General features: G+C 41.8%; 1 protein-coding gene across 1 annotated transcript in view; it reads left to right on the top strand.

Moving 5' to 3' along the window:
• The first annotated feature begins 5,435 nt into the window (after window positions 1-5,435).
• The window catches only part of LOC136875450 (lipopolysaccharide-induced tumor necrosis factor-alpha factor homolog), a 71,101-nt gene continuing 54,403 nt past the window's right edge, over window positions 5,436-22,133 (top strand). Inside the window, exon 1 of the mRNA XM_067149004.2 lies at window positions 5,436-5,580. The gene's annotated coding sequence lies outside the window, so the exon portion shown is untranslated. The remainder of the gene's footprint in view (window positions 5,581-22,133) is intronic.

Genomic DNA, 22,133 nt, shown 5'->3' with positions numbered 1-22,133 from the left:
GCTTGTTAAAAATTCAGTAAAGTATTATGTCATGGCCAATAGCTTGTAAGTACACTTTGTACTGTTGGAATTTGGGAAACAATATTTAAAATGTGGGACTCTGTAATTTCTTGATGGCGGCATCGCATTTTCCTCACTATTTTACCAAGTTACAGTTGGTTTAATATTGTTTCAGTGTCTGCGTGTTCCTACTGTAGTTCGGTTAAGAACTAATGACGACTTAGATGATGGCGCCACACAGCAGTTTGTAGGCGATTATACTACCCCTTGGAAAGGTTATTAGTCCTCGAAAGTCGCTGAAGTACTGCATGATATTCGTTCTATTATTCTACTGAATATCGAGCAGCAATTTATCTTTGGCTTCCCCTTATTCTTCTCCTGCGAATGTGAGTACTTTCAAAATAATCACCAATTGGATCATCATGAAGGAAAGTTTTTAAAAGGGATGAACAACTTCCGATTGGGGGACAGACGCTAAATCACATTTTACCCTCTTTTTTATTGATTTCCTCCTGAGCTGGATACTGACTGGATTTCAACGGTAAAATTGGTAAAGAAAAGTGCTACAGAAAAACCGCAGGAAGATTCTCAGCGCACGAAAAGACCAACAGATATGGCAAACGCCTCATCGAGCTCTGTCAACAACATGACCTGAAAATCATGTCAACATCCCTAAGGAAAAACCCTAATAAGCTCTTCACATGGGAATCACCCAATACCTGCTATGGCAAACACCAGATCGATCATGTCACCATTTCCTTCCCAGCACAAAGAGAAGTACATAACGTTCAAGTCCGCAGAGGAGCCAACATTGACTCGGACCATCATCTAACGAGAATCAAAGTGAAATTTACCCCAAAACGCTTCTACCAGAAATCTAAGGCAAACAAAATATTGGACTCGGCACAAATAAAAACATTAAATCTCAGGGAAACGTGGGAAAAAATCCCAGCCAAAACTTGAAACGAATTCCACGACAAAAGCATGAAGAGTGCATCAGAGCAAATCCCACTACGGAAAAATAGCAGACACCCGTTTTGAAACACCGAATGTGACCAAGCAATATTAAATAGAAAAAACGCATACCAGAAGTTCATCAGCAACCGTACACCTGAAAACGAAGAATAATTCCGCGAAGTCCGCAGACAGACCTCTAAACTCATCAAACAAACCAAGAGGAAATGCCTGGAGGACCAACTGAAGTCGGCCGAACAGAACTTCCGCAACAAGAGATTTTTACAGCGTCTTCCGCAACAGATTAAATGGGTACACGCCCAAGAACCTCTGCTTCAGAAAACAAAACGGAAAATTGGCACTCACAGATGACGAAAACACCAAGGAACTCGCGAGATACTTCAAGTCACTACTTAACTGCCCAGAACCAACGGAAAGGTTTCCACTTAAACCCCACTCGAACCCAAACCCAGACTCATCCCCACCTACACAAGAGGTAATACACCGACACATACGACGACTGAAAAACAACAAGACATCCGGAGACGACGGCATCGTATCAGAGCTTCTTAAACATCTAGGAAAGAATTCTCTCCAAGAACTCACACAAATCATACAAGAAATTTGGACAACGGAAAAACTACCAGAAAATTGGACAAACGCCCTCCTCGTTCCACTTCACAAAAAAGGTGACCGAACAGATGTGAACAATTACAGGGGAATTTCCCTGGTGCAAGTCGCATACAAAATCCTCTCCGCACAGAACACAGAACACAGGAACAACTAGAACCTCTCATAGGCGAATACCAACCGGGCTTCAGGCCCCACAGATCTTGTGCAGAACAGATACTCAACCTGAAAACCATCTTCAAACTACGACACACAAGAAGACAACCCACAGTCTGCACCTTCGTGGACTTCCAGAAAGCATACGACTCCATTGACCGGAAATCCCTCTTCCAAACACTGAGTGAATACGGACTGAACAACAAGACTCAAAAAATTATCAGGCTACCTCTCACCAACACAACCTCCCAAGTAAAATTCATGGGAAACATATCTGAAAAATTTCAGATAAAAACCGGTGTCCGACAAGGATATGGACTTTCCCCACTACTCTTTAACATAGCCCTGGACAAAATCATGAGAGAATGGGAACAAGCTCTAAAAGCTCAAGGAAATTGGCAACCATTACGTATGACAAGAAAACATGTAAAAATATCCTGTCTCGCTTTCGCAGATGATCTCGCGATCCTCGCAACAAACGAACAACAGGCAATCAGCCAAATCGAAACCCTCAAGAAATGCTCAGAAAAAATCGGCCTACAAATCTCCTTCTCAAAAACCAAGGTCATGTGCAACCACTGCAGCCTCCAGACTTTGAACACGAAATTTGGCACAATCGAAAAAGTAACTGAGTTCCGATATCTCGGAGAAATTATAGTACCAACAGGAAAAGAACAGAAGGCCCTCGAGGTCCGCATCCAGAAAATGAAGAGAGCCCTCGGCCGAACGCAAAACATTTACAACAAAAATGCCTTTCAATCTTCACCAAAATTCGACATTACAATACTGTGATCAAACCTGAAATACTATACGCGAGTGAAACACTGGACTCCACAGGAAAACAGTACTCGAATACATCCTGAAAGAGGAAGGTAAAATCATCAGAAAAATTCTCGGCCCAAAACTCACTGACGAAGGATATAGGCTGCAATCTCGTACAAAAACCGAGGAGCTCTCAAACCTTGCGGCCGACATCAGAAAAAGACGCCTGAAATTTTACGGACACATCAAACGCCTTCCAGAAAACGGACTGACAAGAATCTTACTTGAGGCAACAGAAAACATCAAAATAAATAGGTGGACAACGGAAATCCGCCAAGACCTGGAAAAATCAGGAATCAAAGTGGCCGACATCGCTGACCGAACCTGCTACAGAACGAAAATCAACAAGTGGGAAGTAGTCAGAGAGAAACCACAAGAAGAAGACAGGAGCTAAGTGGACAGAAGAACGAAGAACCACGATGAGAGAAAAATTGAAGGCTGCCTGGCAAAGAAGGAAATGCACAATTTCTAAGTGAGCTTTGCGTGATCAGTTTTCTGGTCTTTTTCGTATCTAATAATAATAATAATAATAATAATAATAATAATAATAATAATAATAATAATAATAATAATAATAATAATAATAATAACACACGTGTCATCACGTGCAGACATCGTACGACATGTTCTGAATAGACTTTTTTTTCGCCCTTCAAAAATCCGTCTACTTCCGCCGGGTTTGAACCCGCGATCTTTGATCCAGAGGCCGAATTTCTGACATTGATCCACTAAAGGAATTAATGGTGAAATCAAGCTAGCGGAATAGAGGAAGATATTAGCCACATCATAAGCTGCGTCTGTGTATCAGTGGTAGAGTCTCAGTAGCCTCATCACCATCATCATCATCATCATCATCATGGACATTGTCTGGCTCCGTGGCTAACTGGACCATTGGTCCAAGGGGTTTCGCGTTCGATTCCCGGCCGGGTCAAGGATTTGGACCTTCATTGGTTTATTTCTCTGGCTCGGTGTCTGGGTAGAGCCCAGTCGTCATAGAAACGCAGGTCGCCAGTGGGAGTCAACTCTAAAGACCTGTACGAGGGCTTCTCTGAAGGGCATATATTATTATTATTATTATTATTATTATTATTATTATTATTATTATTATCGTATGACCAACCCTTGTCCCGTTCATCCGCGGGGTCGGATATGAAGTGAGATGAATCTTCGTAGCGAGTTTTTACGACTGGATGCCCTTCCTGACGTCAACATCATCAGAGGACTACTTGAGATGAAAATAATGAATGGCGTGATACATGATAGTAGGAAGAGAGACGGTGAAACCTGATGCCTGCACATAGCCTACTCCTGTCGAATAACATCGAGGGTCTGCTCAATGCTTAACGTCTCCATCCGACGGACGAATCACCATCAACAGCGTCATATTTCCTCACTCCATATGAGGTCCGGCTCCATGGCTAGCTGGTTCCCGGCAGGGTCGAGAATTTTAACCATCATTGGTTAATTCCGCTGGTACGGGGGCTGGATGCATGTGTCGTCTTCATCATCATTTCATTCTCATCACGACGTGCAGTTCGCCTACGGGCGCCAAATCAAAAGACCTGCATCTGGAGAGTCGAACTTGTCCTCGGACACTCCCGGCACTAAAAGCCACACGCCATTTTTTACTCCATAAAAGCACTACGGAGAGGCCAGGCTTTTGGCACGCAATGTAGTGATTAGAAATTGTAGACCACCACCTCCCGTACTCTGCCGGCCAACATTCTGATGGTGAGCATTTTTTTCGACCAACGGGACTCGAACCGGCTAACCACGGTGTTAGACCGTATAGACTTCAGCGCCTTAATGATCATGGCCAGCAGGCGGGCTGCATTATTATTTGTGAAATAGCGGGAAAACTAACCAGTGTTTTCTCACTAAAGGGGCCCATAGACGTGCAATAGTATTGCCCAAAATGGATTGTACAATATATTGTTAGCTGGTCATAGACGTACAATATTATTGCACAACAATCGGGTTTGTACAATACATAGAATCGTGTGGAGATAATGTTGATGATTGTGCAATATATTGTGCAAAGTGGTCATAGACGTCAGACCATGCCGGTATTTTGTTTGGTGAACATGTTTAGTGACACTGATCTTTGCTGCGTTTTGATCGCCGTGGGCGTAAGTGCCAAAAAGAAGCAGAAATGGAGAAGGACATGGGCCAAACAGTGGTTTCTAGACAGAGAAAAGTACTCTCATGAAAATATTCACAATGAACTGAGAAAATGTGAGCCAAATGATTTTCGAAACTTTCTGCGCATGAAGAGAGAATTGCTTGATGAACTCCTCGCTTTGGTTACTCCTCCGAGTATTTTTCGCGATATTTCTCAATAAGCACCGCGTACTGTTAATCTTTTTTTTTTAACGCGATTACTGAAATCTTTGCTTTTTTACGTCCCATAGAGCCGGAATGCAATGGTACACCTCGAAAAACTACAAAATAAACTTTTCTCCTCCTGTTTGTCTGCCACCACGATACGTTCGCCCCCACTTGTTGATACGAACTAGCGGGAGGACAGGATATTGCACAATATTGCCAACACACGGCGCAGTATTTTCCGATTTGCGCAATATATTTCAAACTTCTTTGATTTCGTACAGTATATTGCACAACACTTCAATATTAAATACACACTATCAATTATATTGCACAAACCCCAATATTGCGCAATAATATTGCACGTCTATGGGCCCCGCAAGGCCGCCGAGGTTCGAATCCAGGCTAATGCATGTTATATTTTTGAGTTCAAATATCACCCCCCTGTGGTTAGAATTCCACGTAAAACTAGAAGTCCCGTGACTATGATCACAATCTAACAGTCACATGATCACACTACTTATAACAGTCACAGGTTTGCTCTTCGTGACAGAGGGCAGCACTAATATTGACGTCATGGGAGGCCTGCTGGCGGAGCCGCTGAGTCGCGCGAAGCGAGAGAGATCCAGTCCAGCCAGACCAATTGACAGAGTGGTGTGAACCAGTCGAGAGCTTCTTCACTTCGCCCACGAGGTAAAGTGCAACTTTACTTACGGTATCTAGTGCGTGTCAGTGTTAAATTTCTCATGCAACAGAAAGTTTATTGTTTGTGGGATTGGCAGTGGGCTATATGATCTTGCATTGGACCTTATCTATATGTGCTGAATAGTGCGAATATATCGGCTTTAAATATCTTGTTTTCAGGAATATACAGTAATGTTTTGACTGGCTTAGTGGTATAGTTGATTGTGTACTCGCTTTCTATGCTTAACGTTGTATCAAACACTGATACAGTCTGGTAACTCGCCCCCCCCCCCCCATTTTTTTTCTATTTGTTTTACATCGCACCGATACAGACAGGTTTTATGGCAACGATGTGCTAGGACTGTGTAGGAAGCGACCGCGGCCTTAATTAAGGTGTGAAAATGGGAAATCACGGGAAGTCATCTTCACGGCTGCCGACAGTGGGTTTCGAACCTACCATCTCCTGAATGCAAGATGACAGCTACGTGACATCAAACTGCGTAGCCACTCACTCGGTTGGGCTGACATTATTATTATTATTATTATTATTATTATTATTATTATTATTATTATTATTATTATTATTATTATTATTATTATTCATTCTCCATAAATTATTCATATGTCCGCCTCTGTGGTGTAGTGGTTAGTCTGCCACGAAATTTGAAAAGTGGTACGAGGGCTGGAACGGGGTCAACTGTGCCTCGGGACGTGGATTCGATTCCCACTTCAGCCAGCCTCGAAGTGGTTTTCTGTGTTTCCCACTTCTCCTCCAAGCAAATGCCGGGATGGTACCTAACTTAAGGCCAGGGCTGCTTCCTTCCCTCTTCCTTGTCTATCCCTTCCAATCTTCCCATCCTCCCACAAGGCCGCTGTTCAGCATAGCAGGTGAGGCCACCTGGGCGAGGTACTGGTCCGCCTTCCCAGTTGTATCATCTCCGCTCCAAAGTCTCATGCTCCAGGACACTGCCCTTGAGGTGGTAGAGGTGGGATCCCTCACTGAGTTTGAGGGAAAAACCAACCCTGGAGGGTAAACGGATTAAGAAAGAAAGAAAATTATTCATATACTGTACATTTTTTTTTTTTTTTTGCTAGTTGCTTTACGTCGCACCGACACAGATAGGTCTTATGGCGACGATGGGACAGGGAAGGGCTGGGAGTGGGAAGGAAGCGGCCGTGGCCTTAACTAAGGTACAGCCCCAGCGTTTGCCTGGTGTGAAAATGGGAAACCACGGAAAACCATTTTCAGGGCTGCCGACAGTGGGGTTCGAACCTACTATCTCCCGAATACTGGATACTGGCCGCACTTAAGCGACTGCAGCTATCGAGCTCGGTACTGTACATTTTAGTGATGGTGAATGATGAAGGAGAAAGGGCGTGGCCCAGCGTACACTAACGTGCCTCCAACCTCACTTAAATTACAATACTGCATTCTTCTTTTTTTCTTTTTCTATCTCTTTTCCCACACCTGTGTCTCACATGTGGAGTTGGCCCTGTTTTACGGCCGGATGCCATTCCTGACGTCAAACCTATATAGAGGGATGTAATAACTATTGCGTGTTTCTGTGGTTGTTGGTAGTGTAGTGTGTTGTCTGAATATGAAGTGTTGGGACAAACACAAACACCCAGTCCCCGGGCCAGAAGAATTAATAAGAGGCGATTATAATCCCCGACCCGGCCGGGAATCGAACGCGGCATTCTCTGAACCGAAGGCCTCAACGCTGACCATTCAGCCAATGAGTCGGGCAAATTACAATTCTCTATTAAATAATATAATTACAGGCCACATTATTATACAAAAGTATTAGGAGTATTTAAATAGAGTGCTTTCCCAGATCGACCTCTAGTGAGATACAGAGAGCAGGTGTACGCAGCACTGGCGATTGGCAATTAAAAGTAGGGGGGGGGGGGGCAAAATATTTAAAGACAACAAAGTACCTGGGTTTGTCAGGTATAGGGGGGCGGAGGGGTATATACAGACGAAAACTGAAAAAAAAAGGGGGGGCTACAAAATGGAATTTTGGCAGAGAGGTAAAGGTTGACAGCCTACCAACTTAACTGTGGTGATAATGTTTATTTGAGATTTTTATTCAATACTACACAATAAAACTTTCACCAAAGGAACAATAATTACAGATGTATTACAATTAAGTAGAAGTACGGCGTGACTATTCGATAAAAAATCATGTAGTATTTGACTATGCACATAGCAACTAAAATAAACTAAGACACTAAAGACTGCCAGACTAACGAATGCGAGCGGCAAGCAGGTGAATTATACAAAGAGGATAGAATCATCATAGGATCATACTTCAGTGTCATGACTTTGGCAAAAAAATATACCCCGGCTACTCTTGCTCACAGCACATGCAAAGTCCCCACTACTTGCTGTGGCGCTATACAAATAGGTTAGCCGCGTGAACGACATTTTTTTTTTGCGTATTTTCGCTAATAATTTCGTTAATAATTAAAGAAAATAAAGGAAACAATTAGCTTATGAGACAACAGGGCTTGTACAAATTGCTTGTTTTAATCATTCCTATAATTCCTTGTTTCATTCAGCTAAAATGGAATACAAATGTAATGTTTTCTCCACAAAGTGTGTGTGGGGGGGAGGGCAGTCGCCCTAATCACCGCTACTGGCCCGTATATGCTAGCGCGTGTTTGTTACCTCCAATTCAAGGACAAGCCACTGATTTATCTTGGATTTGACAATATGAATGTGTGGAAGTGTCGTCCATACGGCCAGTTAGTGTATGCATTTCATAGATCGATATACAGCCGCAATTTCTGTCTCAGTGAGGAAAGGATTGGGAAACTACCTCTGCGCATTTCCACTGATCCGGTAGCTGTCTATGATAGTTATAATGAATCTGTGTGGGATTCGAACATCCTTCGTGATAAGGGCACAACGACAGACGTAACAGACCTGCTTCTCTCACTGAATGGTCAATAAACTTGTTTTCAAAGATACCTTTCGGCATTCAAGTGGTCCTAAGACCGATGTTTGTTGAACCTATAATAGTTATGTAATTGCAGAGCTGAATGGTTCAGACAGTTTCCTGATCCCAAGTTAATGAGTTCGATCCGGCACAGTCCAGTGGCGCTGAATGAGCTCACATACGCCAGGCCTGTGTCGGTAGATTTGCCGGCGCGTAATGGAATTCCTGGGAGGAAAAATTCCGGCACCTCCCCTGAAAACCAGCAAAGTAGTTAGTGAGACGAAAATCTGATATTATTGTTATTATTATTATTATTATTATTATTATTATTATTATTATTATTGCGCCTCTGTGGTGTAGTGGTTAGTGTCATTAGTGCCATCCTCGGAGGCCCAGGTTCGATTCCCGGCTCTGCCACGAAATTTGAAAAGTGGTACGAGGGCTAGAACGGGGTCCACTCAGCCTCGGGAGGTCATCTGAGCAGAGGTGGGTTCGATTCCAACCTCAGCCATCCTAGAAGTGGTTTTCCGTGGTTTCCCACTAATCCTCCAGGCAAATGCCGGGATGGTTCCTAACTTAAGGCCGCGGCCGCTTCCTTCCCTCTTCCTTGTCTATCCCTTCCAATCTTCCCATCCCCCAGCAAGGCCCTTGTTCAGCATAGCAGGTGAGCCCGCCTGGGCGAGGTACTGGACATCTTCCCCAGTTGTATCCCCGACCCAGAGTCTGAAGCTCCAGGACACTGCCCTTGAGGTGGTAGAGGTGGGATCCCTCGCTGAGTCCGAGGGGGAAAACCGATCCTGGAGGGTAAACAGATAAATAAGAAGAAGATTATTATTATTATTATTATTATTATTATTATTATTATTATTATTATTATTATTATTATTATTATTATTATTATTATTATTCATGGGAGATTTCTAACTTTAAATTGTAGTGCTACTTACTGTCTGCAAATGCTGCTGCTGCTGCTGCTGCTGCTGTACTTAGTAATATACACCAAAGAGCCTTAAATTTGCCTCGTCCTTGTCATTATCCACAGTGCTCCTCCATCGCTGTTATGGTCGCCCTCGAGGCCTCATTCCCTTTTCTTCCAAACTGAAGCTGGAACAGAGGTGGGTTCTATTTTCATATTCAAACCAACAGTATCTCTTCTCTAAGCCGACCTCTGCCCGTCCATCTGCTTTCAAGATAGTGGTTCGGCCCTCACTGTTGTCTGTAGCATTTGGAGACTGTCAAAAATCCACCAACTCCGTGTTTTTGGGTCCAGTACATGAAAGAACTCCTGCGGGACAACTCTCGCGTCTGCTAAGACCAAAATAAAAACATGATCATAGTTTTACGTTGAATCCAAACAGCAGGGAACTGAGTTTTCATTTCGAAAATCCTACCTGTTCTGAATGGGGTTCGAATCACGACTGTCTTAGTGAGGAGCCACTCACAATGTCATTCGGCTATCACGCCTTTCAATTAACAGTTGGAAGTGATGTTCAACAACAACAACAACAACAACAACAATTATTATTATTAATTTTATTATTATTATTATTATTATCACCTATTAAAATATTTTCCTCGATAGCGGTCATTTCCATCATTATTATGACATTTTAATTTCCACCAAGTGATTCCTAAGGACCCTATCAACATCTTCATCTCCTTTTTTTTTTTTTTTGCTAGGGGCTTTACGTCGCACCGACACAGATAGGTCTTATGGCGACGATGGGATAGGAAAGGCCTAGGAGTTGGAAGGAAGCGGCCGTGGCCTTAATTAAGGTACAGCCCCAGCATTTGCCTGGTATGAAAATGGGAAACCACGGAAAACCATCTTCAGGGCTGCCGATAGTGGGATTCGAACCTACTATCTCCCGGATGCAAGCTCACAGCCGCGCGCCTCTACGCGCACGGCCAACTCGCCCGGTATCTTTATCTCCATCGTGAGCATTTCACAAACCACGGTGTTCGCATTCTCTTCCGCACCAAAGTGCGACACTCCTTAAATTTGAGTTTCATGTGATCACCATGATATTTCTATGAACGGAATCACATTCATTTTTCTGTAGTAATATAACAGAGCTCCAGAATGTATCTAGAGATAATCTGGAGCTCGAGTTGTATTCATTTTGACTATGTAGCGAATAGCTACAAAATTAAAAGTGCATAAATACAAGTATTTAAGAAACAAATACATAGATATTCATAACCGATTCAGGGAGCAACACTTAAAGCACGGAAATATAATTATTTTTGCATTTAAACTCTTTTTGGGCCTCAGTCTCCCAATATGTCGGCTGTGCGGTCTGTTGTCACGTGCATTATTAAAGATGGATTGATATAAAAATAAGGGCCCTTTCACACGAGGCGACTAGTGGCGGCCACCGATGGCGGCAACTTACAGCGGAGCATTATTTTAAATGAGAGCTTTCATACGTGGCGACTGCAGTTGCGGCAGCTGGAAACAGTCGCCTACAGTCGCTCGCTCGTGCAGCTAGCGGCCGCCACCGTGAGTCGCCGCCACTCGAGGTGAAGCATTATTTTAAATGAGAGCTTTCACACGGTGCCACTAGTAGCCGCTACTTCTCACTGTCCACTCCAGTTTGATCCAGTTCATGTAATTTAGGAAGTCCTGAATAACAAGCGTACTGCGTTCATTGTCAGATATGAGTGTAAACGTGGAAAGAAGTAGCCTTTTTAGATTAACAGCCCGACTCGTTGGCTGAATGGTCAGCGTACTGGCCTTCGGTTCAGAGGGTCCCGGGTTCGGTCCCCGGCCGGGTCGGGGATTTTAACCTTAATTGGTTAATTCCAATGGCTCGGGGGGCTGGGCGTGTGTAGCGTATTCAACATTAGAAATCATCCTCATCTTCACAGATATGCAGGTCGCCTAATAGACCGTCTGCTAGAAAAAGACCTGCACTAGGCCTCTCCGGAGGCCATACGCCATTAATTAATTAGATTCGCTATTTGCATTACGTCGCACCGACACAGATAGGTCTTATGGCGACGATGGGATAGGACAGGCCTAGGAATTGGAAGGAAGCGGCCGTGGCCTTAATTAAGGTACAGCCCCGGCATTTGCCTGGTAATAATAATTTCGTGTGGCTATTTTTAGCCGAGTGCAGCCCTTGTAAGGCAGACCCTCCGATGAGGATGGGCGGCATCTGCCATGTAGGTAACTGCGTGTTATTGTGGTGGAGGATAGTGTTATGTGTGGTGTGTGAGTTGCAGGGATGTTGGGGACAGCACAAACACCCAGCCCCCGAGCCACTGGAATTAACCAATGAAGGTTAAAATCCTCGACCCGGCCGGGAATCGAACCCGAGACCTTCTGAACCGAAGGCCAGTACGCTGACCATTCAGCCAACGAGTCGGATATTTGCCTGGTGTGAAAATGGGAAACCACGGAAATCCATCTTCAGGGCTGCCGACAGTGGGGCTCGAACCCACTATCTCCCGATTACTGGATACTGGCCGCACTTAATTAATTAGATTAATAGATGAACAAGTGAAACGAAAGACCTGACATATGGAGTTGAAAAATATCCCACGATTTGGAACGCTTCAGTCGATGAGTATGGAAAAGTGAACGAAGAAACGCATGGCGTAGCATTATATTGAGGTTCCTCGCGAGTTTCATGACAAAACACCGGCAGAGAGAAACGAGATAAGTAAACGTTTTCTTTATAATTTACGTACCACCTTTTGTTAATTTGTTGCAAGAAAACTCAATTTAGCAAAACAATTCTGTAAATTACCGAATATATTCAGAAAAGAGTATTTCATTCATTATTTGCTTCAATTATTTTTATTGTAGTGAAAAGTTTCAATCATGAAGGAGATTTACATGGTAAGCAAGATAGCAATAGAATGAAAGATAAAAGATCATCACTAGTTAACTAATGTTATTAAAAAGAGCCCATTGGCAAACTGAAAATTACTAAACGCATGTAAAGTACAATTGTGTTTTGGGTGTCCATCTATGATCTGTATAGCACTCTAGACACAATACCTATGTCTCTAAATACGATCCATTTGCCATGAAACTGCACCTTCCTCACTGATAAAGTAGTTGGCAAACTTGTCTCGTAAATTTCTGGCAAGCCTTGATGAAGATCCTGAAGCAGGGCCCATTTCAAACAATCCATCTACTGTCAACGTATCTTCTATTTGAACACCATACCTCTCTCGTACAAAATTATGCAAAACACAACACACTTACACTATGTCCTCTGCTAGTGTGGTGTCAACATCCACTGGTCTATGGAAAATACGCCATTTGTTTGTAAGTATTCCGAAGGTACATTCAGTGTACCTGCGTGCCGTTGAAAGTCTGTAATTAAAAGACGCGTTTCTTTACACTCAGAAAAGTGCCCGCATATGGTCGCAGTATATGACGGGAAAGACCAAATCCCTCATCAGCTACAAATACAAAGGGCATTGACTCATCAAATCCTGTGTACGACCTCTGTGGTGGAGGATACACCTTCATTGCTCTTACCCTGCTTTTATTTATCTTTTTCTTTTGGATTAGCAAAGCAAGCAGCAGTTCCTCACTCATAAATACCATTTTAGAAATCGGGAGTAGACCCGTTTTCCGTACAAACTGCAGCCGATCGCCGCCACTAGTTGCCTCGTATGAAAGGGGCCTAAGCACACGTAGGTGCACGATAAAATGAAAGAGATAACACGAAAACGATAAAATTGTGGTGGTAGATAGCTGTTGATTGGCTGAAATTCCTGATATTACACCGAATTCGTCAATGGACACACAGTTTACAAGATCATTGATATTTCTTATCTTTTTTACAATTTGCTCTACGTCGCACCGACACAGATATTTCTTATAGCGACGATTGGATAGGTAAGAGCTAGGAGTAGGAATGAAGCGGCTGTGGCCTTAGTTAAGGTAAAGCCCCAGTATTCGCCTGGCGTTGAAACGGGAAACCACCGAAAATCATCTTCAGGGCTGCCGACAGCGGTGTTCGAATCCACTATCTCCCGAATGCAGTCTCACAGCTGCGCGACCCTAACCGCATGGCTAACTCGCTCGAAGGTCATTGAGTAAAATTATCTGAAAAGAGAGGTAGGCCTACAGAAGATTCGTTCACCTACGTTGTAGATAGAAATCGTATCTTAAGCAGATAAAGTGTTTTTACTCGGTTTCGAAGGTTCAGATTACATGAAAAGATCCTCAGTTATTATTATTATTATTATTATTGTTATTATTATTATTATTATTATTATTATTATTATTTAATAGTAGCTAAGCAATCTCCATACTGGCAGTAAAGGTCCTTGAAAGAGTCGAAAGTAAATGCAACCTTGACTCTAAGTGGGATAGAGTGATTAGCTCTATACCCAGCCGCCTTTGCACCTGGGAGTTAACCGGGTAACCCCACTCATTTTTGGTGTAGGCCAAGGTTGACTGAACCGTAGGACTCCTCCGGAAGTGGAAATCTCGTCCATAAATATTTCGGCTTCCTGATGGGGAATCGAAAGCACGACATTCTTGGTGAACGGAGCATGCTTTTCACAACTCGGCTAGGCAGTCCCTCGAATGTGAATAACAGTAGTCATAATACAGCAGTCAGACATTAGCTTTTCGTAACACGTGCGATGTCGGGTTCCTGAGTGAGTGGGAATATGTTTTTATAATGTGTTTACCGTTGTGACAGCAGGTGTTAAATTTGACCTCTGCTGGACATCAAGTGCTCTTGTGTTCTGCACTGTAATCTAGCTCCAGGAAAATCGTTGAACTGGTAAACACCGAACTAGCTACAATTGAGTTTGAGGCCTTCATTCTTGTGTTCCTGACTATAGTTTTTTTGCCATCATTTGGTAATATTTGAGATAGACCAATGCCATTTTGCATACCTCATTCACAATAGTGCAGGCACTGTGGGTACGCTTCCTTTTTTATTTTATATTTTTATTATCACTGTAACCTTCCAGTCAAATTTCATTCCTTTTACCTACCACAACCACTCACGTGCATTTTTTTATTTTTTTTTTTATTCAGAGATTGTTTCACTCAGCAATGACAAATACAGTATATTAAGTCCTTAGCTTTTTGAACACTGTACTAAGCATTGCCATCCTGAAGTACCTAACTTATAATGTACATTTGCAATGTAAAGTTTTTGCCACTATTTTCTCAAGAAATTATTACGAAACTTCCAAAAACAAACTGAATATTAGGCGCCAACAAACACTCACTGACGGCTATTTCACGGATCGAAACTCCCCTGTGGTATAAATAGGCCTAAGCATTACGCCCATGTTGAATCTGCTACATACCATATCGCTAGGCAAAATTCTGAAAATATTGAACATAGGAAATAACGTTTAACAGTAGAGAGATCATGGTTCTGGCAAACCTCGAATTATCCCATTAATAATCAGGCATGAAATTTTGCAGATATGTTCTAAAAGTATAGAATTTAGTTTATATTTGCAGCTAGAACTGCGGCCTCATCCACATCAACATTTTCTACCTCTAAATCATTGAGAACTGAATTTCATTGTCATCGATCTTTAAGGTTCTACCTATCCCCGCCGTCTCACGTCAACACCACCGTCAGATAATGTATTGTAATTGGACACAATCTGTCTACGGCTGCGGAAGGGAATAGACCTTAGTTCAGACAGCTACTCACTCCAAATCAGCGGCTCTCAATCTTTGAGAGGCCGCGGCCCGGTAAATTCTTATTCCATAAGAAGAGGGCCCGGCCCCAACAAATTTACTCGTAAATGTTTCCAACACGGATTTTATTTCAATCGGTTTTGAGAACATAGGATTCACCACCCATTGCTGTAATCGGCTTATAGGCAACTTTATAATCGGTCAAAAACAGCATTATCCCCTTTCTCGAATGTTGAAAGATCTGTATGCTTGAAATCCCACTATCACTCAAAAATAAGTGGCATGATCACTGACATTTACAACACATGTTTGGTTTCAGAATTTGAGTAGAGACGACCTGGTACAGCGGTTTTCTACACAATCACAAAAGTTCTCCTGAGAATATTTCCATTATAAAATATTTATTCGTAAAATTTTCTTAGGAAAGTAAACTGACAAATTCCAGGAATATATCTCGCGTTCCAGTATAGATGATCCTGGAGCCCGCCGGTTGAGAAAACACTACTTTAGATTGCATAGAGACCTTTCATGGAATATTAAGGATAGGTTGTTGAAGGAGACGACCGTGGTCTTAAATTACGTAGTATTCCGGCATTTTACTGGAGTTAAAGTGGTAAGGGATAGCAGATACTCAATGTTTATCATTAGACTAAATGTATCACAATTCCAGCCATCACGTCAGCTTTGAAATTTCTGTGGAATCGGGAATCGAATCCAGAACCTTTGAGGCCTGCCCTGAGACTACCAAGCCGGCATTATTATTAGTTCCCTCTGTGGGGTAGTGGTAGGATCGGCCGCCGAGTCCTAAGAACATGAATTCAAACTCACCAGAGGTAATCGGATTTCTGATGGGGGAAAAATTTAATTCGGCACTCCTTGTCGTAGATTACGGTGTCGACAAGTAGAAGATCTCTGGTGATACATTTGTTGTTTAATAAACAAAACGAATTAAAACTCAGCCACAGATCGCACAGCAAAAAATACATTTCTTTGTCATCTGGTAGAATAAAATGGCACGTCGAAATTGACACGTTGCATCCTTAATGGCCTCAAATCAAAATGCCTGCACACGGTAGCTGAGCTCATAGTTATTATTATTATTATTATTATTATTATTATTATTATTATTATTATTATTATTATCATCGAATACGCCAAGAATCCTATTCCCATACCGTGTTAAGGCCTTTCCTGTTTTATTTACGGCGAGTGCTGAGCTGACACTTGGATTTTCCGTGGAGTTTAAATTCCACGCGAGCGGCGTAAACACTGTACACAGAAACGCCGGTCAGCTGCGCGGTGTTTTTCACCACATCTTCCACAATCCACGGTGGATTCTCATCTCGTAGGCTACTGCAAACGTTTAAAACAATTTGGTTTAGATTTCCTACTTAATTTTTCTCCACTTTTGTTAGCTTTAAAGTATTTCACAGGGGACTCAAGCGTCACAGCATCACACACGTCTTGCTCACAGCTGGCAGCCATTATGAATACTGAACAAGTGAAATAACATACTGTTGCAGCCAGTATTGTGAACAGTTTTCTTATGCGAACTTATCAGCAATGGAATGAACTCGAGCAAAGCTTACTAATACACAGTGCATAAGATATCAATGTCATATTAAATAATTATTATTTTTCTACATACACCACTGAGAATAATAACTATTCATATGAAATATAAGAGTTGGTAACGAACCCGAATAACATACAAACTGTGATATGTTTTCCATATTTATACAGGGCAAATTTTTTTAATTCGTTAAGTCAGTTCACCAGAATATCTAACCAGACTGAAGGAAGCTCCTGACTTCAGGAACAAGTAACAAACCTAGGAACTATTTGGCGCTGCGGAAGCCTTTTCACCGACCAGAAGTCTGACTAACATCAAAGGGACCGCTAAGGTCTTGAGTTGACTCTCAGTATAGCATCGCTCATACCTCAGTCACTTTCATATTGTCAAAGCCAAGGTCGAGACTGAGACAGGTCAACGAAAGTAACAAAATTTATTCTAGCCCATACCAGAATACACAGTGCACTGTAAACACTACATCTTGCCAGCAAAGGCAAACAGCTCACCGGAACGTTCTAATCTGCGGAAACTGTACCTCGATGTAGCATGAGCACCTTAAGAGAAACTTTGGAATTATATCGAAAATGCGATTACTCGTTGATTTGAAATACATGGAGCTATTAAAATTGCAGTACAGCGATCACATGAAATAGTTTATAGTAGTGTGAAATGGAAACTTCAAAATGTTCTGCCACGAAATAATGGTATCGACAAGTGCGCAAGATAAGAAGTATCCAGTAAATTTGACAATGAGTGCGTGCTTAACAGCAGTGATTTAACGCAAGTAACGTCTTGTAATATAGAAAGGATATTATCTTCTTACAATAATTTATTAACTGGCAATCCGAGATCTTTCTCACCTGAAAATCTGAAGAAAAATCTCGCTATGTAGTTCAATTTCGCCCCTAGACGAGAATGAAGAAGATTGGCCTACGCCGCTGCATGAATTTGAACGCTACCGCAATAAGAGGCATAGGAATATTCTTCTTCTCTTTGTCCTTTTTTTCTTCAATTTCTTGCTGACGACACGTTGTGGAGATTTGATCGAGCTTTATGGCCGGATGTTCTTCCTGACGCCAGCCCAGCATGGAAAGTTGTGTTCACTATTGCGTATTTTCATGGTGGTTGGTATTGTGGTGAGTTGTATTTATATGTATATTAAAACAAACATAAACGCCCAATTTCTGAGCTCGGGAAATTAACCATACGCAAATAAAATCCCTGATTCGGCCAATAATCGAACACAGTCCACTCTGAACCGAAGGTCACCAGGCTGACCATTCAGCCCAGGTACCAGACAAAGGGCGTATGAATATCAGCCCCTTAACTGAATTGGAAAGAAGGAAACTACATCGTGTGGTTAGAAATTGTATACCAACACTTTTCCTACCCTTCCGGCCAACATTCTGATGGTGAATTATTTACCATTCCTTATGCAGCCAGTCCCTGTTATGAATTGTGTAAAAATGTCGCTCATAGGGTCGGTTGGTGCATGCATTTCAGTGGGCTTGGCAGACTGATATGTAATAGCAACTTCTGGCTCAGTGAGGAAAGAAACGGGCAACCACCTCACTCCTCATTTCCCTAGTACGCCTCTTCAGTGACGCCTAGGCCATCTATGACAACTGATGGCGGAGCTGTTGAGGATCAAACCAGCCTTCGGGCTGAATACCCAACACACACGTGGTATCTCAGCAATACACGGCTGCAACAAACAACGTCCCCCACCTAGTAAGAACTGGTTTTGGGGGCAGTGGTGTCAAAAAAGCAAGCTGTTGAAATGTTGCAACCCACGGTGAAGCTTTTACGAGTATTCTTTTGAAGTTTGATATTAATTTATCGACTACAGGGAAATTCTGACGGATATCCCGACCTACTATGTGCGTAGCGTGTGCAAGATACGTAACGTGTATTATTTTTTTTGATAAAATATCTTGAGGCCTCCAGCAGCTTTCAACATACATGGAGCAGCATCGGTCAGAAAGAGAAGAATACTTTCCCGCTTGAGTCCATCCTCTTACAAAATATTCATTGCATTACCAAATCGAACTGCATTGCTTGAATTGATTCACTCTTTCTAGAACTTTTGATAGTAGAAATATATGCCCCGGGCGATCAGTATGGGGTTTCCTAATAAACACATTACGACATTGCATGCATCGTCTCATTATCTGGCACTCAAGTCTTGTTATCTGCTATACGGTGCCGTATTCGGTTTAGGGTATCTTCATAGCAATCACCAAATAGTTTTTACACGGTGTTGATCCTGCAGGAACACATTTCTTTTTCTGCTTTTTGGTGTGTGTTACTGCAGTCATGCCCTAGTTCGTGAACCATGGGCAACGGCTGAGTGGCCTAGTAAGTGGTCCTGAGAGTCGGGATACCAGTTGCTATGGAATGGGAGTGGGCAGCTCGGACATATTCTGAGTCATGGCCCTCCTTGGGCTCAGGCGGCTAGAACTATGCAATCCACCGTTGGTCCCTAAACTGTTAGAGAAGAGATTCTCACAGGTACTATGTGTAAGTAGGGTAGCATCCCGCTTTGCAGAATTGTAGAATTGTCGCCAAGCACGCTTAGAAAGTTCCAAACAAGCCTCGGACCTGTGGGAGTAACGGAGCCCCACTTCCATTTGACAGGCGAGGGACTCCTTCAAAACAGCTTGGCGAACGAAATGGAATTCAATGGGGAGAAAGAAAGTAGAGCTAGCTGTGTCAGCAAAGCGAATGCGTCTGGATATGTTAGGATTTAATGATCTTCGGGTAAGGGGAGATAAGGAGGAAGGGGAAAAATTATAAAATGTCCCTGACAGGTGATAAAAAGGCAAGGGCAGAGTGTGGGGTAGGCCTATTCATAGTTTCTGTTACGCACGTAAATGATGTGGCTAGGTTTAGCTGTTGGAGGAATTAGGACGAGAATTGTCTCAGTCTGTTCACCATGTAAGGCTGCAGAATAGGAGGAAGTTGACAAGTTTAATGAAGCATTTAATGACATCTTAATCAAGATTAATGGCAAGATAGGATAGGGCTGATGGACGGTTTCAATATGAGAGTTGGAAATACAATTGAAGGATATGGGACAGTGATGGGTATATGTGGGGAAGATACGGAAGCTAATAGGAATGAGAAGCGTTTACTGGACTTCTGTGTTAGTATGCGATTAGCAGTTACGAATACATTCTTCAAGCGGAAGGCTATTCACTGCTACGCATGAGAAAGTAGGAGAACCAGATCCATAATCTATCTATTTATATATAAAATAACATGTCCTGACTGACTGACTGACTGACTGACTGATTCATCATCGCCGAGCTAAAACTACTGGACAGAACAAAACGGAATTTTGGGGTTACACTTATATTAGAGTGTAGATTCTCAGTGAGGGAGTATTTTTGGATATTCCGTCGCTAAGGGAGTGAAAAGGGGGAGTGAATAGTTTAAATGAGCATACCTATATAACAAAAACCTAAACGTTTACAGACGTAAAAATTGGTATTTAGAAAATAAACACGTATTTTTTTGTTTTCAGAACATCCCCTTAAGAGGAGTGAAGAAAGGGGAAAAGTGATTGAATACTTTTTATGAGGATCCTTAGGCCTATATCTAAAAACCTGAATATGTTACAGATATGAAAATTGGTATTTGGAATCTCCTTTAGAAATATAGGAATAGGTATTTTTTGTTTTAGGAAAATCCAATTAATGGGGGGTAAATGAAATGGCGTATGGCTTTTAGTGCCGGAAAATCCGAAATTAATGTGGGGTGAACAGGAGTGACAAAGGTGGTGAATTTTTAGAAAGATTATATCTACAGTATATCTCAGAAACGTAAATTGTTACAGACGTGAAAACTGGTATGTGGAATCTCTTGTAAAAGTAAAAAAATATAGATAATTTATTTTCGGGAAATCCACTTAAGGGGAACTGAAAAAGGGAGTGAATTTTTAAAATGATAATATCTACAGAACATCTCATAAACTGAATATGTTGCAGACGTGGAAATTGGTATTTTTAATCTTTTAAAAATAAAGAAATATGTATTTTTGTTTTCAAAAACACTTAAGGGGGATGGGGATAAAAAGGACTGAAAAGGGGATTGAATTATTTTTATTACGATAGTGATATCTCAAAAACTGAAGATGTTACACAGGTGAAAATTGGCATTTGGAGTCTCTTTTAAAAATAAACTCATATTCTTTTGTTTTCGGACAACCCACTTATGTGGGGAGGGGGATGAAGGAATTGAAGAATTAGTTGAATTCTTTGTACTTAAATCTCAAAAACTAAATATGATGTAGACGTAAAAATTGGTATTTGGAATCTCCTTTAAAAATAAAGAAACACATATTCTTTTGTTTTCGGAAAATACATTTAAGGGGTTGAAAGAAAAGGGGGGATGTAACCGAAAATGCATTGCTGGATTTAAAAGTTCACTGAGTCCACAATATAAGACATAGAAAGCCGAAAGTTTGCAGAGTTAATTATAAACAATTGGGCTATTATACGACAAACAATAACTATCTCAGTTATAAAAATGGCACCAGTACAGTTAGTTTAAAAATTTTGTTACATCCCCTTGTTTAGGTACACTTTAAAACAAAACTAAAAAAGTTATTGGGTTGATTTCTTTTACTCGTTTATGTATATCTATTCATCTATATGTATTCATCTTCTTGTGCTCTCCTTCTGGAACTTTTCTCCATTTAGCTCTGTTTTTCCAGATGAGTTTGTGATACTTCAGCCTTGTCAATACATCACTGGTTAATTGTTTGGAGGGAGGGTGTAGTGAAAACACCATGAATCCATTCCAGCCCTCTTTAGGACCTCAATTCTACTCCTGTTCCCTTCATTAAAACACAGAACAGCATCATACACTGCTATATTCAACACCTTCAAACCACGAAATGTTGTTTTTTGGCATCTCAACCAAACCAGATTATTAAAACTCTCATTATTGTTCCGAGTTTTGCCATGCAAACAACGTTTCAGAAGTTCTGGATCAGCAAGAGACCTAAATATGAGCTTGATGGCTAGCATCATAGCCTCTGGAAGTGAATTATTGTGCTTGTAGGTATGGCTATCTCTGTTGTACTTGCACCACCCTTCCTTGGGACACAGGTTGTGCACTAGATTTTTGTCAGTGGATATTTTGTGAAAAAAGTTGGCCCAAACATCAATTTTCATAGCATCAACACTGCTGTTGTTTTCTCTAATTGCCTTTCCATAACAAACCTGAAAAGAGTCTATTTCCTTCTGGGTGAGTCTCCCTCTCCCACCAAGGGGTTTCCCATCTTCTAATTTTTGGCATTTACTTTCCTTCAGTAAATGACGCAGCCTGGTTCCAACACGTTTCTGGACATGGCCAACACATTCTAACTTGGTCACCTTACAGTCATACGGTTTACTGT

The sequence above is a fragment of the Anabrus simplex genome, chromosome 1 (genome assembly GCF_040414725.1).
Source record: "Anabrus simplex isolate iqAnaSimp1 chromosome 1, ASM4041472v1, whole genome shotgun sequence".
In the NCBI taxonomy this organism is placed as follows: Eukaryota; Metazoa; Arthropoda; class Insecta; order Orthoptera; family Tettigoniidae; genus Anabrus; species Anabrus simplex.
This window is presented reverse-complemented; position numbering and strand designations above follow the sequence as displayed.